At 52.8% G+C, this 22,593-nt stretch overlaps 1 protein-coding gene across 2 annotated transcripts in view; it reads left to right on the top strand.

Moving 5' to 3' along the window:
* CSE1L (chromosome segregation 1 like) overlaps positions 1-22,593 on the top strand; it is a 1,325,092-nt gene that overhangs the window by 719,589 nt on the left and 582,910 nt on the right. The window lies entirely within an intron of this gene.

Here is a 22,593-nt window from a genome sequence, read left to right as displayed (position 1 = left end):
TTATGAAGATATTTTGACAGTGTATAATGGGACATCTAATCTGTATCTAAATAACCTAAAAACGGCCTGTGTTAAAATACTTGTTGAAGCAGAGTGCCTTGAAGAAACATTAATCCAAAACCCCATGAAGGCTAAAGAACTAATTAGTAGAATGGACTAGATCTGTACAGTAACCGTTATGAGGAGATCAAGGGTCTATGCCTCGCTTACAATTATAGATAAACCAAGATTTACGAGGACGAGGTATTTGACTAAATTCCCAGACCGCTCCATAAGAGCAGGTTTCTTGAGTTTTCGGCTCAAAGTACTCACCACGCTGGAAATACAGAACATCAGAGATTCTGCCATGATTTCTACTCCAAATTGCCAAAGCTGTAATGAAAATGAGAAAAAAACCCTGAGACATTTGATGATTGCTTTCTTAACTCCACTAATTACAGAAAGTGTGGGATAGGGTTTTCAATAAAGAAAGATACTCTTATGTCCCGTCCCTCCATACTGCATGGGCATCCCTTCCTAGGGACGGGAGACGGAACCTTTTTCACCAGAAAAACCCTTCTTCCCCTTTAAATTTAGAGGCGTGCGGGGTGCGGCCTTGGGAGCATGCACTACCCTGACTCTGCCCCCCCCCCCCCCCCTTGGCTCCCCACCTCTGACACCACACCCCAGTCCCCTTTTCCATGTCGACGGGAACGGGCCAATTTCACCAGCGCTCCTGGGTTTGGCTTTGGCCGTGTAATTCCACGTGCTCTTACCTGGATTATTCTTCCATCTTTTTTCTTCTTTTCTGTTTAGGTACTTGGTCCTCCGGTGTCACGGTCCTCCCCAGCGCATGTCGACTTCAGTGGGCTTCAGCAGGTGTCTATACTCGAGGGGCTCTTCCCAACATCCGACCCCCATGCTCTTTGCCTCCGCTGCCTTGGCCCCGACCACGGCTGGCAAGGCTGTACCGTGTGCAACACACTGACTCCATGCGCACTGAAGAACCGGTTAACTAGGTGGAGGGAGCTCTTCCAAAGGTCGCCTCCAGAGGACTTGGACTTCGTCTAGCAGAGATCCAGGCCCAAAGGAGGGCTGCTATTTTCCATCGCACCTCGTAAGGGTGACTCCTTCCGAAGGAAAGGCCTGAGTGGGAGGAACCTCTCGGGTATTTGCACCGGCACTCGTGCCGAGGCTAATCCAGCTACTGGCCTTACGGCTGAGGGGGTCTTCAGATCCTTCCGGAAGCAGTGTTGAGGGACTGCAAGGTTCTTTTACTGGGTTTACGCCTGAGGGGCAACGACCTTGTACCAGCTTAATGTCCGAGGGGGCGCCTGCAGGCAGCACTACTGGCCTGAGGTGCAGGGTAGGCCTCATGCTCCAACACCAAGAGTCTTGGAGGAGGTTAGGCCCAGGTAGCCAAGCACCACGATGTTGGCACGCAGCTCGACAAAATGGCTGCTCGTCCGATGCAACCGCTAAGAACGGTGCTGGCTGAAGAACAAGTGTCGGGGTGGGACTGGTGTCAACCAGGTATGTGGCCTACAGTTTATCCATCAGCAGCAGGTACCCCTTGCAACCTAGGCAGAGTGCGTTCTGACCACAGCAGTCCCCAGCCACTCCATCACTATCACCTGCCACCTTGTCAGCCTCTGAAGACCGGTTCTTCGAAAGGTTCTTGGCGCTGATGCGAACCCCCCAGATGGGGGCCATCCTGCGGGATGCTTTCGGGGATATGCTCCCTCCAGCCACTCCACCAGCGCCCATAGTCATTCCTCCCATGGCTCTGGAGCCACAGGCCCCTGTGCAGCCACAGCTGCCCCTGCCGGCTCTTTTGATTCTGGCTCCCCTGCCTCTCACAGGTCCGGCGTCTCCACACAGCAGCCCACGGCACCCAGCACCCCTCCACCCACTCCGGACCAGCGGGATGCTCGGATTGACACAGATGAGGAGGAGGGCCCTAACATGCTGTCGTCAGTGAAGGCCTTCCACGACCGGCTGGCAGGTTTGGCAGAATATTTGGGCCTTCCTCATCCAAGGAGGGGGTCTTGGTTGAAGTCCTCACCCCAAAGCCCCCTACCAAAACAAGTATCCCGATGCAGAATGACGTTGTTGCCCTAGCCAAGAAGGGGTGGCTCACAGATGGAGGGGGATCCCCTCTAGCTGTCGGCACACCCTCAACAGCATTCTTCGGTGATTGCTGCAGCGTCACTTTACTCTAAGCCTCAGTCGTCCTCGGCCACATCGTCCTTGGCGCTGCTAGGCAAGGAGGAGAAGATCTTGTAGGCATACAGGAAAACGCTGTACTCCTGTCATGGCCACAGGCCCCAGAACACAAAAACCACACCATCTAGTGATGGGGGCAATGGGTCACTTGACTCACTTATGTCCCTTTGGGACCCATAAACGCAGGGGCCCTGGCTGGACTCAGTCCTGGCGCCAGGCTCATATAGAGATGTGAGCAGGAACACTTTATTTCAGTGCAGGAGTGCTTTTATTTAAGAAGAACTTTCCAGGAGCTGAAAGCCTTTATTCCAGAGAACATCCTCATGTGCTGACTCATCGGGTGTGGCTCCCTAGACCTGGTCTTCATGTGCTGACTCAACGGGTGTGGCAGGCAGGCTGAACCTGGTGGGCGTGGCATCAGAAGCTCAGCTATATAAGCTACTCCATCCTTAAGGCCGGTGCTTCGCGTTACTGTGCACTTGCGTGCAACGTGCCGCTCACCGCCGCTTGGACCAGTTTACTTACCTTTGAAACCAGGCGTTCTGCATACTCACCTCCAAGAAACCGGTGCTTCGCTTCATCTGCAGACTCATCTCCTGACAGTGATCTTGATCCCGACGCCGCAGCACCGCACTCCGCATCCACAAACTCGGACCCTGTGAAGAAGAAGAAAGACGAGGTTAGAACATCTGTCCTAGGGCCACGCCACATTTGAACACCGCGCGCCCCCTAGTTAACAACTTACCAGCTACTGTACTGCTGCAACTTCGTTCCTCATTCCCTCCGGCTGCCGCCTCGAGCTCCGCAGCTTCTGCTGGGCTGGCAACATCACCTGCAAGGGAAGAAAGCAAAAGAGTAAACATCAAAAGTGGAACGGACAGCAATACAAGACAACAAACTTTACAATACAACAAAAACAGACGAGGAAAGACAAAGGCAAACAGGAACACTTACCTGAAGTATAGGGACCAGGGAAGGAACTCGGTCCAGATCATACAAGCGCCCCTGCCAGAAGCAGCAGGACGGAGTGCTCGCCAAAACAAATCAACAGGTGAGCTTTCCAGGGACAGCGCATCCCACGGATACCACGGTTTGGGAGAAGGGGTCTGAAAGGGGATCAGGCGCACAAGCTGGCATACTTGCACCCCCTATTCTCCACGCAGGAGCAGTCCCGAGCAGCACCACCTATTACCAACAGTCACCACATAAGCGCAGAGGGCGAAGTCGGACCCTAGCGACCTCATCCCCGGGAGGGCTGCAACCGTGCCCCAACGCCTCCGCAGAGACCAGGTGAGCGTAACAACTCCCAACGTCTCCCTGCGTCAAGCCAACACGGATGCCATGCTGGCAGCAGTTGACTTTGGCAGGAAATGGCGGACTTCCTTCCAGAACTTCCGGTGCAGAGCCAGGCATGCTTCAAGGCATGTGTAGGAGAAGCCAGGCAGGTAGCGCAGGACATCATGTAGTCCACAGTTGCCCACATCGATACCTCTGGCCCGGCCATATGCATCGCCACGGACATTACTACGACGGCCTGGCTTCGGCTGTTAAGTTTAATCCTGACGTCCAGGAGCGCATATTGGACCTTCCGGTCGAGGGTAGTGACCTCTTCCACTCTACCACCGACAAGGAGTTGGATAAAAAGAACAGCTTGCAAACTGCGAAGACTTTTATCCTTATGAAGGCCAAGGCGTACATCCAGTTGCACCAATTCTACGACAGGGGGTGGTCGTTCGGCAGGTTCCGGGGCTTCCAGGAACGGAGATCGAGGCAGCCCGATCGCTCGGTGAGTAAACACTGGCGCAAACAAAAGGTGCGGGGAGAGCAAGGGCTTTTTGCAGTCCCCTTCCTCCGCAGCAGCCTCATAGGGAAAGAAGGCATGACATGCCCCTTCGGGTCCACGTGTCTCCAGTGGGGGGCAGGCTTGCCTTCCACGTGCAATTTTTGGCACCAGAATTTTTCGGACCGCTGGATCATCTCCGTAGTGTCCTCCAGGGTACCGCCTACTGGTCCCTCCCTCTCCTTCCTCCCCTCCACTCCCACAGATTGGGACAGCAACTCTGTTGGCGGAGATCCGGATGCTTGTCGAGAGCCAAGCAGTGGAAGAAGTCCCAGCGAGGCTTGGGCTTCTATTCCAGGATTTTCACCATACAAAAGAAGAACCAGGCTGGCTTGAGAGTTGTGCTGGACCTATCCACCCTCAACCTCTCCCTCCCTCTTCAGACATTAAAGATGGTTATGCCAGCACTCATTGCGAAGACGCTAGACCAGGGAGACTGGATGTGCTCCCTGGATCTGAAGGACACGCATCTACACGTCCCGATTTGGCAGCCACATCGCTCCTTCCTGTGCTTCAGGATCATGGGCTGCCATTTCCAATACAAGGTGCTACCCTTTGTCCTCAACTCAGCCCCCAGGGTATTTACAAGACTCATGAATGCGGTGGTAGCCCTCCTCCGGGCCCAGGGCCGCCACATCTACCTGTACCTAGACGACTGGCTCGTCAGGCGATATCCCCGGAGGGGGTTACCCCACACCTCCCACGCTCTAATGAATACACTCCACAACCTGGGGTTTACTATCAACCTCAAGAAATCTCTGCTGCAGCCCCCACAAAGCCTCACATTCCGGGGCCTCATCTGGGACACGATCTCCGAGAAGGTCTTTTCCTCAGAGGACAATATTACGGCCATCAAGAGCCACCGCTCAATTCCTTACCTGGGCCGTGACCTCGGCCTGGTGGTATCAGCACTTGTTGGGTATCATGGCAGCAGTCCTCCTGGTTGTGCCACACACGAGACTCAGGATGAGATTTCAACTGCCTTCGCAGGCTCATGGAATCAGGAGAAGGGTTCCCAAGCGGAGCTTGTCAGTATCCCTCCTTCTCTCCAACCGGACCTCACATGGTGGTCCAAGGAAAGCAACCTGTGGACGGGCAAACCCTTCCGGCTGCCAACTCCACAGGTTCCCATCACTACAGACTCCTCCCTGGAGGGCTGGGGCGCCACTCTGGACAGCCACAGCGTCCACTGAGTTTGGACCCGGCAGGAACCAGAGTTATGTTATTTTACATTTATATAGCGCCTTATATACCATTGGTATGGTCTGAAGGCGCTGGTAGGTTGAACGCCCTGGGGAACCGAAGTTCATATCAGTAGAGGGAGAAGAGAGAGTCAAAAGGTGCGTGTGAGCACCGGGTATGTATACAGCTCGTGCGGTATCAGTGTAATAGCTGCTTTCTAGCGGTAGGTGTGGTGGTTCAGAGGTCAGGAGTATGTGTTCGTTCTGGCAGGATTTATCCAGATCGGATGTGGCTGCGTTAGGCCTGAGGAGAACGCCTCGCTGGGGGGTGTGTAACCAGCAGTGATTATTTAGAATGATGTGGAGTGAGCGGCGAATGTTGATAGAAAAGTTATACCGAATGGTGTCATAGTATCTCTGTGTTCTAGTTGAGTGGTGGTGTAAGGAGACAGTAAGCGTGTTGGTGAGATATGATGGGTTACATGCCCTTTCAGAGACTTCTAATTCACGGAGAGGCTATTGGGCACACTTCTAAATTCAACTTTTCACAGAGAGGCTATTGGGCACACTTCTAAATTCAACATTCCACAGAGAGGCTATTGGGCACGTTCCTAAGTTCAGGGGCTATTAGAGATTCCATCTAAGTGTGGCACATGCTAACAATCACATTTCTGCCTAGATGTGGCGCAGGCTAATCTGTGTGGTTCTCTCGGGCTATGGTGCTGGTTAACATTAGACTGCAGGCCATTGAAAGGTAAGTGAGAGTGGCAGGAGCTTTCTAGAGTAGAGTAATTGCTCTACCCCCCACCCAAGCCAGCACTTACAGTTTTGTCGGTGTCTGGTGGGTTCCTTGGCTTTCCCTGTGGACACCTGCTGACACTTCCTGGAGCCGGCCTTGGGGCCCTTAGCCGCTGGGGGCTGCTGGGCAGAGTGCTGCCCTGGGAGGACCTGTGATGAAGGGCTCATGGCCCAATCAGAGCGGGGATGGGTGGGTTGGGAGGCGGGAGGGGAGCGGGAATCAGGAAGAGGGTGCGGGGTGGGAGAGGGACGCTCAGAGGGCCTGGGGGCCTAGTTGGGACGCTCGGAGGGCCTGGGTGCCTAGTTGGCTCCCAAAAAATATGCGGCGTGCCCGGATGGGCTTCCTCAGCTTGCGTCGGCTGCCTGCAGTGAAATGCAGGGGCCGGTGCGAGGAGGGTCGCTAGACCCTTTCAACCTGGGCTCACGGCCCAATCAGAGCGGGGATCGGCAGGTTGGGAGGCGGGAATCAGGAAGAGGGTGCGGGGTGGGAGAGGGACGCTCGTAGGGCCTGGGTGCCTAGTTGGGACGCTCGGAGGGCCTGGGGGCCTAGTTGGCTCCCAAAAAATATGTGGCGTGCCCGGATGGGCTTCCTCACCTCGCATCGGCTGCCTGCAGTGAAATGCAGGGGCCGGTGCGAGGAGGGTCGCTAGACCCTTTCAACCTGGGCTCACGGCCCAATCAGAGCTGGGATGGGCGGGGTGGGAGGCGGGAGGGGAGCGGGAATCAGGAAGAGGGTGCGGGGTGGGAGAGGGACGCTCGTAGGGCCTGGGTGCCTAGTTGGGACGCTCGGAGGGCCTGGGGGCCTAGTTGGCTCCCAAAAAATATGTGGCGTGCCCGGATGGGCTTCCTCACCTCGCATCGGCTGCCTGCAGTGAAATGCAGGGGCCGGTGCGAGGAGGGTCGCTAGACCCTTTCAACCTGGGCTCACGGCCCAATCAGAGCGGGGATGGGCGGGAGGGGAGCGGGAATCAGGAAGAGGGTGCGGGGTGGGAGAGGGACGCTCGGAGGGCCTGGGGGCCTAGTTGGAAAGCTCGGAGGGCCTAGTTGGCTCCCAAAAAATATGCAGCGTTCCCGGATGGGCTTCACTCACCTCGCGTCGGCTGCCTGCAGTGAAATGCCCCCTCAGTCTCACATCAACTGGCTGGAGTTCAAGGCTATTTGGTTGGCCCTCAGAGCCTTCCTCCCACCTCATCGGGGGAAAGATCGTCCTTATCCAGACCGACAACTCAGCCAGAATGTACTATGTCAACAAGTAGGGGGGGGTACCCGGTCCCCTCCATTTTGCGCCCTAGCGGTCAGCATGTGGAAATGGGCCCTGGAGAACATCTACCTAATGGCCGTCCACCTTCAGGGGGCAGGCCAACAGGAAAGCAGACAGACTCAGCAGGCTGGGAGCGGACAATTACGAATGGCAATTGAACTACCAGGTTCTACTGGGATCTTCAGCAGATGGGGTCATCCTCAAGTGGATCTGTTTGCCTCCTGGACCAACAGGAAGTGCCAACAGTTTGCGTCCTGGCAAGGGCAGGGCCCTGGCTCCCTGGGCAATGCCCTACAGATAGAGTGGGACGGCATGACAGCCTATGCTTTCCCTCCCACATCCCTGGTTGCCAAGGTGATCTGCAAGAAAAAGCAATCTTGTCACCATAGCGTCATTCTGATAGTTCCATGGTGGCTGGCGAGACCGTGGTTCTCCGAGCTGCTCAGCCTCTCGGACAGAGCACCCATTCACCTCCCGATGGGGCCAGCCCATCTCCTGTCCCAGCAGGGGGGCAGGGTCATCCACCCCACCCCTCAGAAGTCAGCCCTCGCAGCATGGTTCCTGAGCAGGTCTCCCTCAAGCACTTGAGCCTGCCACAGGCTAACCTAGAGATCATTCAGGGTGCTAGGAGCAAGGCTACCAGGAGCCAATACAGGAGTAAATGGAGGTTCTGTTATTGGGCAGGCTCTATGGGGATCAACCCCCTTACGTCGAAAGGGGCCCTTAGGGGTCCCTCGCGATATGGAAACAAGGCAATAACCATACACGAAAGGATGCGCCAGACACGAGGTTCAAATTCCCAATGCTAGGGTTTATTGCAAGCAAAATAGTCCCAATTGGCCAACTGTGGTCTCACGCCCCGCGACGTGTATTCTCTAGACCTCGAGGGACGCAAGAGAGCGAATTACGTACATCAGTTACATATATACAAAATGCATATCATACAATCAGCTATGTCATGCTTAACACCCCCCTTTATTGAGATTCTTTGAACTCGGGATGATGATGATGGACATTTCCGACGAGTATGACAATTATGACACTTTCAATATCTATTCTAGTAACAATGTGAAATTTAGAAAGTGCGGAGACATCTTCTAGTTGTTGAACAGAACACGGTGCTTCTGTTCTTGGAAGCAAGCTGCACACGGAAGAGTCACATTCCAAGCTTTGCTATCTATGAGGTGCTATTCGTGTCCTGGGAGCCGACACGCTCTAAAGGGTTTTGTGAAGGGGGCCGTAAGAAGAGCATAATTCAAGCCTTTAGCTGCTTTATTCTAGCATATTCTACCACAGTACGAGACTGGCTGGCAGCTGTGAAATGATTAAATGCCCTGCAGCTCTCCCTCAAGGCTACAGAGAGGGAGCGTGGGCATTCCTTCCTGGTTTGCTCATGAGGAGTTTCAACGAACTCCTCAGTCCCGCGGCCTTGCCCTTTCATATTCAGACAACAATGTTAACAGTTGAGCAGAGTAAGCAGAATTCGCAAGAATTGCAAGCTGCAAAGCAGTTTAGACAGAAAGCAATGAGCAATGGTTAACAAACAAAATGGCGGTTCTTGCTACGTTTAAAATGGCCGCTTGTTGGTCAAGTATAGCAGTCTGTATTTCTGTAATTCTGTGCATAAGACGGTTGGCCTTCGGCCATCAAGATACACCTATCATCCAAATGAAGGGTATTTCATTTTTCCAGATTGACAACGTGCACTTTGGATGATGTGCTCTCCTTCTTGGCACACCTTGCGCACTCGGGTGCGACATGTGTCCACCTGTATTCCCATCTGTCGGCCATAGGGGCCTAGAGAAACTCAGAGGAGGAAGTCTTCTCATCTTCCAACCTGATGCATCTGGATGGGCCTGTCCAGGTTTTACCCACCCATCAGGAAGCCACACCCCATGTGGGCCCTTAATGTGGTGTTGGGCGCCTTGGCGCACAAACCCCTCGAGCCAATGGCGTCCGCGGATATCAGGCCGGTCACTATTAAAACAGCAGAGTCCGTGAGATTCAGGCTCTGGTGGCTTCAGAACCCTATACCACTGTTCACAAGGATAAGGTAGTCCTGCGGACTCACCCTGCGTTTCTGCCTAAGGTACCTTCCTCATTCCATCTTAACAAGGAAATGGTCTTACCCACGTTCTTTGCTGACCCCCAAAGACGAGGCTCAGCGAGTCTTGCACTCTCTGGATGTCAGGCACGCTCTGAAATTCTATCTGGACAGGACCAAGGGCTTCCGCAAGTCGGATGCCTTGTTTGTCACTTCCGGGGGGGATCTAGGCCCGGGTCTCAAACATCCAAGGCCTCTGTTGCAAGGTGCATGGTTGCGGCCCTCAAAGAGGCCTACAAAGTCAGGGCCAAGGCCACAGCCATTGCATTCCAACGGCATGTTCCGTGGCAGATCATCAGTTTGGTGACCACCTGGGCTTTCGGTAAGCATTACTGTTTGGACGCTTGCGCTAAATCAGACGCGGCCTTCGGGCATGCGGTTTTAAGGAACCGATTTGCTTAAGGAGGGTCTCTTCTCCACCCTGGTGCTACATTCAGTTGTAATTGCCTATGCAGTACGGTGGAAAGGGGCCCGGATGTAAGAGTAATTACTAGTTACTCACCGTAGTGACTAATGTACTCTTAGTCCATAGTTCCCTTTCCTCCATACGTCCCACCCCCCCCCCCCTAATAATACTAGTGTCATTAGGCAATTATAAATATTGTCGACGTGTCAATGGGGAGTCTGGTGTGCCCTTAAATTTAAAGGGGAAGAATGTTTTTTTCTTGTGAAAAAGGTTCCGTCTCCCATCCCTAGGGAGGGACGCCCATGCAGTATGGAGGAAAGGGGACTAAGGACTAGTCACTACGTTGAGTAACATATTATGTTCACAAATAATAACCCGGGATGTGATTGCCAGGTGTCCCCCTGCCCCACGTTTTGAGCACAGGACCAAGTGGATCTCCTGAGCACAGCACACACTCGAGCTTTCCCAGCACGAGCCGACAGTTCTGTACCAGCAATCAGGTTCTTCGATGGTTAAGTCTCTTCATTAAAAAGTCTCTTCCCTTCCGAGGCCTGATGTATTCAACAAAACAGTTCCTTTCCAAATGGACTTTGGGTGATGGCTTTTCAGTCGGGCTCGGACACAAATGACAAGGCGGACAATTCGCTTCCCCTGGTCCTACAATACTTCTTGCATTCACAAAGCTTAATGGCTTTTTAAACAGTTCAATCAGGCTGTGCCCCTTTTTGTCGGCTTCCCTCTGCCGGGTTCATTTTTGCCAATCTTTCGGACACTGTTTAAGCGCTAATTTCACTAAGCGGGATTCATCTCCATTTCCTTCACAATCATCTGTAGGTCAAAGACTTTTGACGGTACAGAGGATTTTACAAGGCCCCTGTATGACCACTTTGACCTCTTTTCGCCTCTTCCCAAGGCCTTCTGGTAACAATAGTTTCTAAAATTTGGTAATTGTCCACAGTTTCCTGCGTGAGCACCCATGTGGTGCCAGACTCCTCTGTTGCTGGTTTTCCCCTTCTTTTATCAATAGAATATTTAAGCCTTTCAAAAGTTCAAATTAGCTGTTGGCTACTTTTCGTTCAACACAGTTCGGTTTCTTATCGATTCTCCCCTCAACTCACCGGCTGTGATGAACCGCTTGGCTTTTTCTCTTTGGAGTCAAGGTTGGTACCACAGAGACCAGTGTCTCTCCCCGGCTTGATAATCCGTGAAGCAGGGTCTTCTGTACCGTTGACATCTGCTGCAAACCAAGCTGGCTATTATCGGTCTCATTCCTTCTGCAGAGGTTTCACAGGCCTTGGTTGGAAAGGCTTCTCTCCTTGTCACCGTCTTGGCATGCACCGTCTTTTTCCACCACTTGAACTGCCGTGCTGAGTTAGCTCTTGCGTCGTGCATTCTGACTTGCTTGTCCTGTGCTCATGTGCTACACCTTTTATCCCTGTGGGGAAGGGAAATATCCTACGTGGCAGGATGGGGGAAAAGGTGTTGAAAGAAGGGGATACCGTATCGCACCAGTCTGTGTCTCACTCCCACGGACCTGTCCCCCATCCTGGTGATCCTCCCTCACTGGTCCACTCCCAGGAATTGGATCCAATAGCGATGGCCGTGTCCTGGCCACCTTGGTGACGGAACCCTGGGGACTAGCCAGGGAGAAACCGGGTCTCTAGCTGACCTCAACATGTTTCTTGCAGTGCAAACCTTTCGAGCCTATGGCTTCTGTGGACATCTGGCTGGTAACGCTAAAGGCAGTTTTGCTGGTACCGCTCATCTCTGCGCGCAGGCTCAGCAAGCTGCAGGCTATGTCTTTGTGCAATTTCTTCACCGTGTTTCACAACAAGGTAATCTTGGACACTCCAAGTTTTCTGCCCAAGGTGGTCTCTCCATTCCATTTGAATCAGATAATCTGCCTTCTGGTGCTCTTCCTGAACCCACAGTCGGAGGCATAAAGGGTTTAGCATTCTTTGGACCCCAAGAGAGTCCTCAAGTTCTCTCTCTCTCGGACAACTTCCTTCAGGAAGTCTGAGGCGTTCATCACTTTCGGGGGCACGTCTCCTGGCACCCAGACTTCCAATGCTATCGCCCGTTGGATGTTTCAGGGCATTTCGGAGGCATACACGGCCATGGGCAAACCAGTTACTGAGGGTATTCATGCCAATGCGTTCAGAGCTAAGGCCACAACAGTCTTGTTTCAGCGGCATGCTTCTTGGGATGTCATCAGCAAGGCAGCTATTTTGGCCACTCCGTCCTTCTGTAAGCACTATTCCCTGGTTACCAGATCCAGGCGATGCAGAGTTCGGTCAGGCGGTTCTGATGAACCATTTTGCTTCATCCTAGATATGTAGCAGGTTGTCGCAGCTCCATCCTATGGTCTTGTTTGGTGGAATCACCCACAAGGATGGATGAAAGGAGACGGGGATGTACAAGTAATTAAAGTTACTCACCGTAGTGACTATAGTTCTCAGAGTCCTTGGTCCCCTTTCGTCCATATGTCCCATCCACCTTCCCCCACTTGCATGCCAATTGCTAATATATCTAGTGTAGCCAGGTGTTAAAGCGTCCAAGGTGTTCGACGGGGACTGGGGTGAGGCACCGAAGGGCAGGGCCTTGTCGGGGGTGTTCCATGCCCAGGGCCGCATCCCTGTGCGCTAATCTAAATTTAAAGGGGAAGCTCAATTTTTCGCTGCCAAAGTTTCCAGTACCGTCCCCATGTTGGGGGATGCCCCACAAGGATGGAGGAAAGGGAACTATGGACGAGTACTCTAGTCACTATACTAAGTAATGTTAATTTCTGAGGCTTGTGGAATATGCCCAGGCCTACATCTAGTGGAAGCTGCAGAGTATTACATTTGTTGTTTTCGAAACTCAAAGGGATGTCTATGGGGCATGCCAGTAATATTATCCCTAGTGTGACGTCTACTGTACCCATGATGCTACACGCGTCGAGGTCCCTCAGATTGTTTTTTTCTGCCATCATTGTCGGTCGCTTATTGCGGGGTTCTGTCTGGCTATCTCCATTATTTACAAGAATAATTAAATCTAGTATACTTTCTGTCCTTTGTTAGCCATTCTCCCGATCTTCAGCGACAGCATCAGAGACTACCTTCATCGACGACTACACCAACTCGTCTCGACTAACCTTTCAGACGGCCTCGGAAGGCCTCGACGGGCCTTGACCCTAGCACTAAGGAGAGTGGGGGGTGTTTCGCTCTTTAGCTCCCTAAGAGAATGCATATTTCCTTCTCTACCCACTTATTTCGCCAGGCTGCCTTCCCCATACACAATGGAGAATACACCTTTTTAAGTTTTGGCCAACTTGTAACCATAAATTACCTTGGGAAGACTTGCATCGGGTGTGCAATCTTTGTCTCCCAAGGGATCATAATGAGGGACTGTGCAAATCGTGCAAGCTGTTCAAGCCCAAAACACTTTAGGACCGCAAAACAAAGGGCTGGGCCTACCATGCCAGGCAGGCCGAGGACGCTATCGACGTTGAGGGAGCCTCCAGTGACGGCAGCATTGACGTCTTCAGTGACGCCGAGGGCAAACCGGATCCATCGGATGCCCGCATGCAAGCCTCTGACCCCAACAGGCAGGACGGCGGTTCTGCAATGGGGACGACACCCGGCGGCACTAGCACGACCAAGCCACACCACACTAAACGCCTACCACGGCTGAAAGTCAACCTCAACGCAGATCGGAAAGTCACACACCGTATCTAGGGGAGGTCTGAAAGTTTCCTGTTCTCTGGGGCATCGCGCTCACCTCATGACAGGCCCCTGAAACTGACAGGCAAGTCGGTTTCTGACACCATGTCAAAAACCACTAAGTCCTCACACGCCGATGACCGGGCTTCAAATGCTTCGGCCTCCCGCATGCCGATAAACGACTGCCGAAAGACACGTCTAAGGCTTCTGCGAAAACTATACAGAGCTCGAAAATGAGTGAGCTCATTAAAAAACACGTCCCAAACACGATATTGAAGAATCGGACGTCGATGAACCAGAAGTCTTCAAAAACACAAGGAAAGGTCTCTAGTTTAGGAACTATGACCCAGGTGGAGGGCACCATTTCAGAGGATATGCAACATAAAATAAACCTGCACCAGAACCAACACCCACCCCAACTGCCCCCTTACCCCGCTGTAATCCCAAGTTCATCTCAATGGTCAGCTGAGATGATTGATAGTCATGAGACAGATGTTTTCCCTAGCAAATTTCTTTGACCACCCCAAGGTCTTAGTAAACCTTCAGAGTGCCTCACGCAGTTGGCCAGCTACTACTCAGAGCTGGTCTGCAGTTACCCAGCCCCCCACCAAGAGAGCCCGCACAGAACCCACACAAGCCCCCACCTCACAGCGAGACTTGAGGCAGCTTGCTTATTGTGATCCGATGCAAGACCTCCAGCACACTAGAATTTACACTGATCCTGAAGATCAAGGGGACATGGGTGATGTCGACCAGTTATACGATGACGACGATGGGGTCTACGTCGTACAGTCGCCAGTCAAATACAGTACAATGACCTGCTCCTAAAAGCGGCAGTACTTTTTAAAATCGATACACAAGAGACAAAGGTGGACAAGGTCTTTGTCCAGGACATACTGGGTGATAAAATGTCTGCTACCCAATTCATCCCCCTACTTCAATAAATACAGAGGCACATTTAGCCCTGTGCAGTTACTCCAAATTCAACACAGGCCGTTAACCCACGTATTGAGTTTTCTAGCCAGCTCCCTCGGACCCCCTTTACATCAGGGGACAGTTAAAACCAGACTCGTTAGTGATAAGTACTATAAGTAAGAGGGCAGGAACACCTCTAGCCTCTTCCGAAGCCCCTCCGGATAAGGAGAGTACAAAGATTTATACTTTTGGAAGAAAGGTAGCTTCTTTGGCAGCATACCAAGCTAGAATCGCTAATACCACCTTATTAGCTAGTTACAACTGCCACAAGTGGGATGAGATTGCTGAGCAAATAGCTTCAGTCTCAGAGCCCCAGAAAATATAACTGACACTCTCCATTGCAGAGGGTAAACAAATTGCAAACTGCATCCTCAAGAACAACTTAGATGCAGCAGACAATGCAGAGAGAATAGCAGCAGAGGGTACGTTGATGAAACACCACGCGTGGCTATGCCAGTCTGGCTTCAAGCTCGAGACTCGGCCGCTCTGCTTAATAGGCCCATAGAGCCAAACGTTTTGTTAGACAAGGTGGTGGAAGACGCTCTAAAGAGCACGAAAGTAGAGTATGATGCCCTAAAATCATTGGGGCCACTCGCCAATAAACACTCAGGGCAAAGAGGGGGCAACCATTTTTGCTGCTTTAGAGGGCAAAACTCTAGACGAGCATCAGGGTACAACCAGGGTCAAAGCTCGTCCTGGGTCTCATCACAGGGTCAGTCCTCGCAACAATCGTTTCAAAGAGGCAAAAGAAGGTCTTGTAGTAGGGGTACATCCTCATCCTCCAGAAGCGGCTTAACACCCCCTAAACAATGACCACCCGCTACAGGTCCCCCCATGCCACTCCAGTAGGAAGGCGCATTTCATAGTTTACCCACGTATGGGAGGGAATCGCCTCAGACAAGTGGGTACTTTCAAACGTGGTGGGCTGTTATTGCATAGAACTGCTACAACAACCCCCCAACCATCCACCAAGACAAAGGAACGCCTCCAAGGAAGAACCGGGTATCCTGCTGGAAGAGGTGACAGCGCTGCTCTTAAAGGACGCTGTAGAAATCGTCCTGGCGAACCAGGTAAACAAGGGTATTTATTCAATGTACTTACTTGTACCAAAAATAGACGTCACAGTGCACCTTGTCTTAGATCTGTGCCCTGCAAACACCTATGTAAAGCCACATAAATTCTGCATAACACTTGTGTATAGGCGTGTTACAAATGCCATATATCATATCGTAATAATCCCACTTCTAAAGCGTGGGGACTAAATGGCAACCTTGGATATGAAAGGTGCATACTTTCATTATTCTTATGTCTTCTTTCCTCCACACTGCATGGGCGTCCCTTGCTAGGGACAGGAGACGGAACCCTTTTCACCAGAAAAAACGTCCCCTCTAAATGTGTAGGCGCACGGGGTGCAGCCCTGGGAGCATGCGCAACCCTGACTCCGCCCACCGGTGCTACTCCTCAGTCCCCTTTTCCGTGTTAATGGGAACAGGCTGATTTTGTCAGCGCTCCTGGGTTTGGCTTTGGCCTTGTAATACCACGTGCTCGTCCCCAGATACTCTTTTGTCTTTTAGGCTTCTTTTTATCAGCCCTCTGGCTCCACGCTCCTCCCCAGCGCATGTCGACGTCAGCCGCCTTCAGCAGGTTTTCAGCCTGCAAAGGGCTCTTCCCTACATCCGATCCCCATGCTCTTTGCTTTCTCTGCCTTGGCCTCGACCATGGCTAGGAAGGTTGTACCGCGTGCAACGCGCTTACACCACGTGCTCTGAAGAACAGGCTAACTCGGTGGTGGGAGCTCTTCGAGAAGTCGCTTCCTAGAGGACTTGAAGGACTTCATCAGACATAAGTCAAGGCCCAAGGGAGGGCTGCTTTTTTCCATCACACCCCGCAAGGGCGACTCCTTCCCGAGGAAACGCCCAAGCGGGAGGAACCTTTCTGGTTCTCGCACCAGTACAGGTACCAAGGCTATTCCAGCACAGGCCGCCAGGCCGAGGGGTCATTAGATCCTTCCGGTAACTGCTGAGGGACCGCAAGGTTGTTTTACCAGTTGTTCACCCGAGTGGCGACGCCCTAATACCGGCCAGATGTCCGAGAGAGCGCCTTCACGCAGGACTACCGACGATACTGCCGAGGGCAACGCGCCTACCAGGCCCCGTCCTGAGGTGCAGGATAGGTCTCATGCTCCACCGCCAAGAGTCCTGGAGGAAGCTGGGCCCAGTGAGCCAAGCACCATGTCTTCGGCACGTGGCATGCAGCTCGAAAAGATGGCTGCTCGTCCGATACCGCCCCTGGGAACAGAGCAGGTGGGAGAACGAGTTGCAGGGTGGGACTGGTGTCAACCAGTTACGTGGCCTACAGCTTATCCATCAGCTGCGCTGGGCAAGTTTACCCCGCAACGGGCTAGACGGAGTACGCCACGGACCCAGCAGCCGCCTGCTACTCCGTCAACATCACCCATCACCCCACCGGCCTGTGAGGACAGGCTCTTTGAAAAGTTCCTTACTCTGAGATCTCAGATGGGGACCATCCTTCCGGATGTGATGAGGGACATGCTCTCTCTGACCCCACCTCCTGCACCTATAGTCATTCCTCCTATGGCTCCAGCACCGCAGGCCCTGGTGCTGCCATTGCCGGCACCTTTGATTCCAGCTCCTCTGCATCCCCACAGTCCAGGCGGTTCAACACCAGCAGCCACCTTCTCCGGTTCCTACACCGCAGCCATCGGCGCCCAGTACTCTTCCACCCGTTCGGGACCAGCTGGACACCCTGGTGACCCAGACGAGGAGACCCAGACACGCCGTCATTGGCCAAGGCTTTCCATGAACAGCTTGCAGGTTTGACAGAATATTTGGGTCCCCCTCAACCCGAGGTAGAACCACCAGAGGCAGGGGTTCTTCCCAAGGTCCTCACTCTATGCACCACTGCTAGAACCAGGATCCCGATATGGACGTTGTCTCCTTGGCCAAGAAGGGGTGGCTCAAGCCACACTTGGCGTAGCCTGTCAATCGGCGCCTCAACGCCAAGTATAGGCAGATGGAGGGGTATCCACTCTTGCTGTCGGCACACCCTCAACCGCACTCTTCGGTGATCGCTGCAGTGTCACTCTACTCAAAGCCTCAGTCGTCGTCTGCCACCTCGTCCTCGCGGTGCTAGGCAAGGAGAAGATCTTAGAGGCTCACAGGAAGCAGCTGTATTCCAACGCCTCAGTGCACCTTCGTCAATCCAACGTGGATGCCATGCTGGCAGCCGTTAACCAGAGGCTTTGGCGGGAAATAGCCGACTTCCTTCCAGAACCTCCGGTGCAGAGCCAGGCATTCTTCAAGGCGGGGTTGGCAAAGGCCAAACTGGTGGCACAGGACATAATGGAGTCCACTGTGGCCCACATTGATGCCTCTGGCCGGGCCATATGCATCGCCATGGACATGGACTGCCTGGCTTCGGGCTACTAAATTCAACCCAGATGTCCTGGAACGCATATTGGACCTTCCATTCGAGGGTAGTGACCTCTTTCACTCCACCACAGATGAGGAACTAGATTAAAAAAACAGTTCCCAAACTGCGTAGTCTTTATCCTTCTGAAGGCCACGCCCAAGGCGTACACCTAGTCGCATCAACGCTCCGATAAGGGGCGGGCGTTCGGTGGGATCTGGGGTTTCCAAGAATAGAGGTCTAGACAGCCTGACCGTTCTGAGTCTGCATCGGCCCAAACAAAGTGGGGGAGGAGGGGGAGTAAGGGCTTCTTTAAGTCCCCCTCCTCTGCAACAGCCTCAGCGGGAAAGAGGGCATGATGCGCCTCTTCGGGTCCACGTGTCTCTGGTGGGGGGCAGGCTTGCCCTTCACGCACAATTTTGGCGTTACAAATTCACGGACCCTTGGATCCTCTTTGTAGTATCCATGGGGTACTGGCTAACGATTCCTCCCTCCTTCCCTCCCACATATTAGGACAGCATCTGTTTGCGGAAATTCAGTTGCTTGTTGAGAGCCAGGCAGTGGAGGAAGTCCCAACTTCCCAGTGATGCTTGGGCTTTTATTGCAGGATTTTCACCATACAAAAGAACCAGTCTGGCCTGAGAGTTGTTAGACCTCTCCACCTCTCTCTCCCGCTTCAAAAATTCAAGATGGTTACGTCAGCACTCATAGCGGAGACACTGTACAGGGGAGACAGGATGTGCTCCCTGGATCTGAAGAACGCTTATCTACATGTCCCGATTTGGCAGCCTCATCGATCCTTTCTGCGGTTCAGGATCATCGGCTGCCGTTTCCAATACAAGGTTCTACCCTTCGGCCTCAACTGAGCCCCCAGGGTGTTTACCAGACTAATGAATACAGTGGCAGCCCTCCTCCTGGCTCAGAGCCACCACGTCTACCCATACCTGAGCTGGCTCGTCAGGGCGACATCCCCGGAGGCCTTGATTCACACTTCGTACGCTCTCATGACCACAAACTGGGATTTTCTATCAACCTCAAGGAGTCTCAGCTGCAGCCTACCCAGAGTCTGACCTTTCTGTGCCTCATCTGGGAAACTAGCTCCGAGAGAGTTTTCCCCTCAGGACATGATCATAGCCGTCAAGAGGGCCGTAGGTCACTTCCTCAGCCGAGAGTTCACCTCAGCCTGGTGGTACCAGCATTTACTGGGGATCATGGCGGCGGTCCTACTGGCCGTCCCCCACACCAGACTCAAGATGAGATTACAGCTGCCTTCGTAGCCTCATGGAATCAGGAGTGGGGCTCCCAAGCAGAGCTTGTCAGCATTCCTCCTCCTCTCCACCCGGTCCTCCAGGGACTGCGGACTGGGAGGTCCTTCCAGCAGGCACCCCCTCAGGTCACAATCACAGATTCCTACCTGGCAGGGGGGGGGCTACGCTGGACAGTCTGTGTCCATGGAGTCTGGTCTCTGCAGGAGCAGGAGTCTTGCATCTACTGGCTGGATCTGAAAGTGATCTGGCTAGCTCTCAAAGCTTTCCTTCCACTTCTTGGGGGGCAAGGTTGCCCTCATCCAGACGGACAACTCCACCAGCATGTACTATGTCAACAAGCAGGGTGGCACCGGTCTCCCCCGCTGTGCACCCTAGCGGTCAACATGGGCCCTTTAGAACATCTACCTGACCGTTATCCATTTCCCGGGGGTGTCCAATCTGGAAGTGGGCAGGCTCAGCAGATTGGGAGCAGAGCATTACGAAAGGAAATTGAACGATCAGGGCCTGCTGGAGATCTTCAGCAGCTGGGGGCATCCTCGGGTGGACCTCTTTGCCACCAGCGTCAACATGAAGTGCCTGCAGTTCGCGTCCTGACAGGGCCAGGGCCCCGGCTTCCTGGGCGATGCCTTCCAGATACAGTGGGACAGCATGACCGCATATGCCTTCACTCCCACTCCCCTGGTCCACAGGGTGATCTGCAAGATAAGGGAGTCATGTCACCTCTGCATCATTCTGCTAGCTCCATGGTGGCCGGCGAGACCTTTTGGTTCTGAGAGCTCCTCAGCCTCTCAGACAGGCCACCCATTCACCTGCAGCTGGCCCAGCTCACCTTCTCTCGCAGCAGCAGTGCAGGGTCATCCACCCTGCCCACAGAAATTATCCCTAGCAGCGTGGTTCCTGAGCAGGTCACTCTGAAGCATCTGAGCCTGTTTCAAACTTACCTAGAAATAATTCAGGGCGCTGAGAGCAAGGCTGCTAGGAGCCAATACAAGAGTAAATGGACTAGGTTCTGTCACTGGGGTGACTCTGAGGAGATCGCGCCCCCCCCTTACTTGCACGTTGAACCATGTGCTCTCCTTCTCGACACACCTCGCTCACTCTGGGGTGCAGGTCGACACATGCAGCACCTCTTTGGCAAACATCGGTGGCTAAAGGAACTTGGAGGAGGTGGTCTTCTGGCGGATCCTCACCAGGCTCTACCCGCCCATCAAACCACACTGTGTGGGATCTCGATGTAGTGTTGGGCGCCCTAGTGCACCAACCTTTCGAACCAATGGCATCCGCAGACATTAGACTGGTCTCCTTTAAAACAGCTTTGCCGGTGGGTCTCACCTGTGCTCGCAGAGTTAGCGAGATTCAAGCACTGGTGGCTTTAGCACCCCATACTACTTTTCACAAGGATACGGTGGTCCTGTGAACCCACCCCGCGTTCCTACCTGAAATAGTCTCATCCTTCCATCTAAATGAAGAGATAGTGTTACCCACTTTTGTGGCCGATCCTGATGATTCTCAAAGGATATTGCACTGTCTGGATGTCAGACACGCTCTGAAATTCTATCTGGAAAGGACCAAGAGCTTTTGGAAATCGGACGCTATATTTTTCACTTTCAGGGAGGGATGGGGGGGGGTGTCAAGGCCCGGGTATCTGGCATCCAAGGCCTCCATAGCAAGGTGGATGGTTTCGGCCATCAAGGAGGCCTATGATGGACAGCACAAACCACTTCCAGCTAACATGCATGCCCACGCTTTTGGAGCCAAGGCCACGACTGTCTCATTCCAGAGACAGGTCATCCGCATGGTGGCCACCTGGGCTTCCCCTTCGGCTTTCTGCAAACACTACTGTTTGGACTCTGGCTTCAAGTCAGACGCAGCTTTCAGGCCATACGTCCCACCATCCTTCCCCCCCCCCCCAATAATATTGGTGTCATTAGGCAATGTTAATATTGTCGACGCGTCAATGGGGACTGAGGCGTGGCGCTGGTGGGCGGAGTCAGGGGAGCGCATGCTCCCAGGGCTGCGCCTCTAAATTTAGAGGGGAAGTTTTTTTCTGGTGAAAGTTTCTCCCGTCCCTAGCTAAGGAAGCCCATGCAGTATGGAGGAAAGGGGACTATGGACTAAGAGTAGGTTAGTCACTACGGTGAGTAACTTATAATTTTTTTTAAGTGTCTTCACCACTCCAGTCAGGGCGCAATCATGTCTCTGTTCATCGCTCCGCAGCTCTAAACAGGCACATTTAAGAGTATTAGTGAAGGATCTAATGGGATCCCACAGCAAGAGTAGCCTCACTGCATGGCTGCTGGCCACGCCTCCCCCAGTCAGAATGGCTGCATAAGGGAACCATTACGTCCCATGATAGAAGTTTAAGTGGAATGCCGATGTTCCACTTGTGACCCCCAGCAAGGCATCAGGAGCACCTACTTTAGAGGTCCAGTGAGGAAAGGAGCACCAGGACTGCAGGCACTGAGGATCCAGCAGTGAAAGCTGTAGGTTCCACAAATAAAGGCCAGAGCTAAGTGCTCAAAGTGGCAGGAAAAGCATTTTCCTTCATGGCTGAAGCCGGACACTTTATAGCAGGTCTGGGCCAGCCAGTAGAGCAGGTCATGACAGCATCCGCAGTAGCTTATTTTGCAGGAAGATTTACTAGGCAAGTTCCAAACTGTTGCGAGTAATACATGGTTTCCGCAGATATAAACATTCACCCATGGGCTTGTTTATCAGACTGCCACCCTACAGGCATGCAACATTCTCGATTTGGTAACTAGCCAAATTGACACAAATGTGGATTTGGATGCATGGTAGACCAAACTAGTGCATACAGGAAAGGCAATTTTGGCTGTCCACCCTTGGCCCATTAACAGACTATAAAACAAAAAGGAGTGTTGGCATAACAGCTAAGATGTTTTAGTACCTAAATGGCCACGATATATGGGAGTTTGGCGACTTAAGCAGTAAACTACATAACTGCTGAATCCAAATGCTGAGTGCACACCTGACACCATCTTGCACCTCCGTACATGGTTGTGGTGATGCTAATCACAGAGAAAATTGGTTTCTTAAAAAGCATCCCTTACCTCCTGAGCCATATGGGCTACCAAGGGCAGCACATCCAAAATTAGTTGCATTGGCAAGGGACCTCAGAAGCTTGGATTAAAGCGCTATATAAACTCAATAAACAAACATAAGTGCCAATTTCCAAATACAGTTGAAATTCAGCAAAATGTTTATGGGGCCCCAAAAATGGAATTCTGCCCTCTCCACTCACCCTCAGTTTTTCAGTGCATCATTACTACCCGTGGTGGGCAAGCAGCAAAGCTGCTTCTGGGAGTAGAGGTCAACGCTGCTGGTGCCGACTGGTCAAGTGGATGGTACACTGTTCATGGTTCCCTCTGTTCAGTTGAGAATTCTGGAATTCACAGATCCCTGCA

The sequence above is a fragment of the Ambystoma mexicanum genome, chromosome 3p, assembly GCF_040938575.1.
Source record: "Ambystoma mexicanum isolate Mex_15411 chromosome 3p, UKY_AmexF1_1, whole genome shotgun sequence".
Taxonomy (NCBI): domain Eukaryota; kingdom Metazoa; phylum Chordata; class Amphibia; order Caudata; family Ambystomatidae; genus Ambystoma; species Ambystoma mexicanum.
The sequence above is the reverse complement of the archived record's forward strand: the minus strand, read 5'-3'. Positions and strand labels throughout refer to the sequence as shown.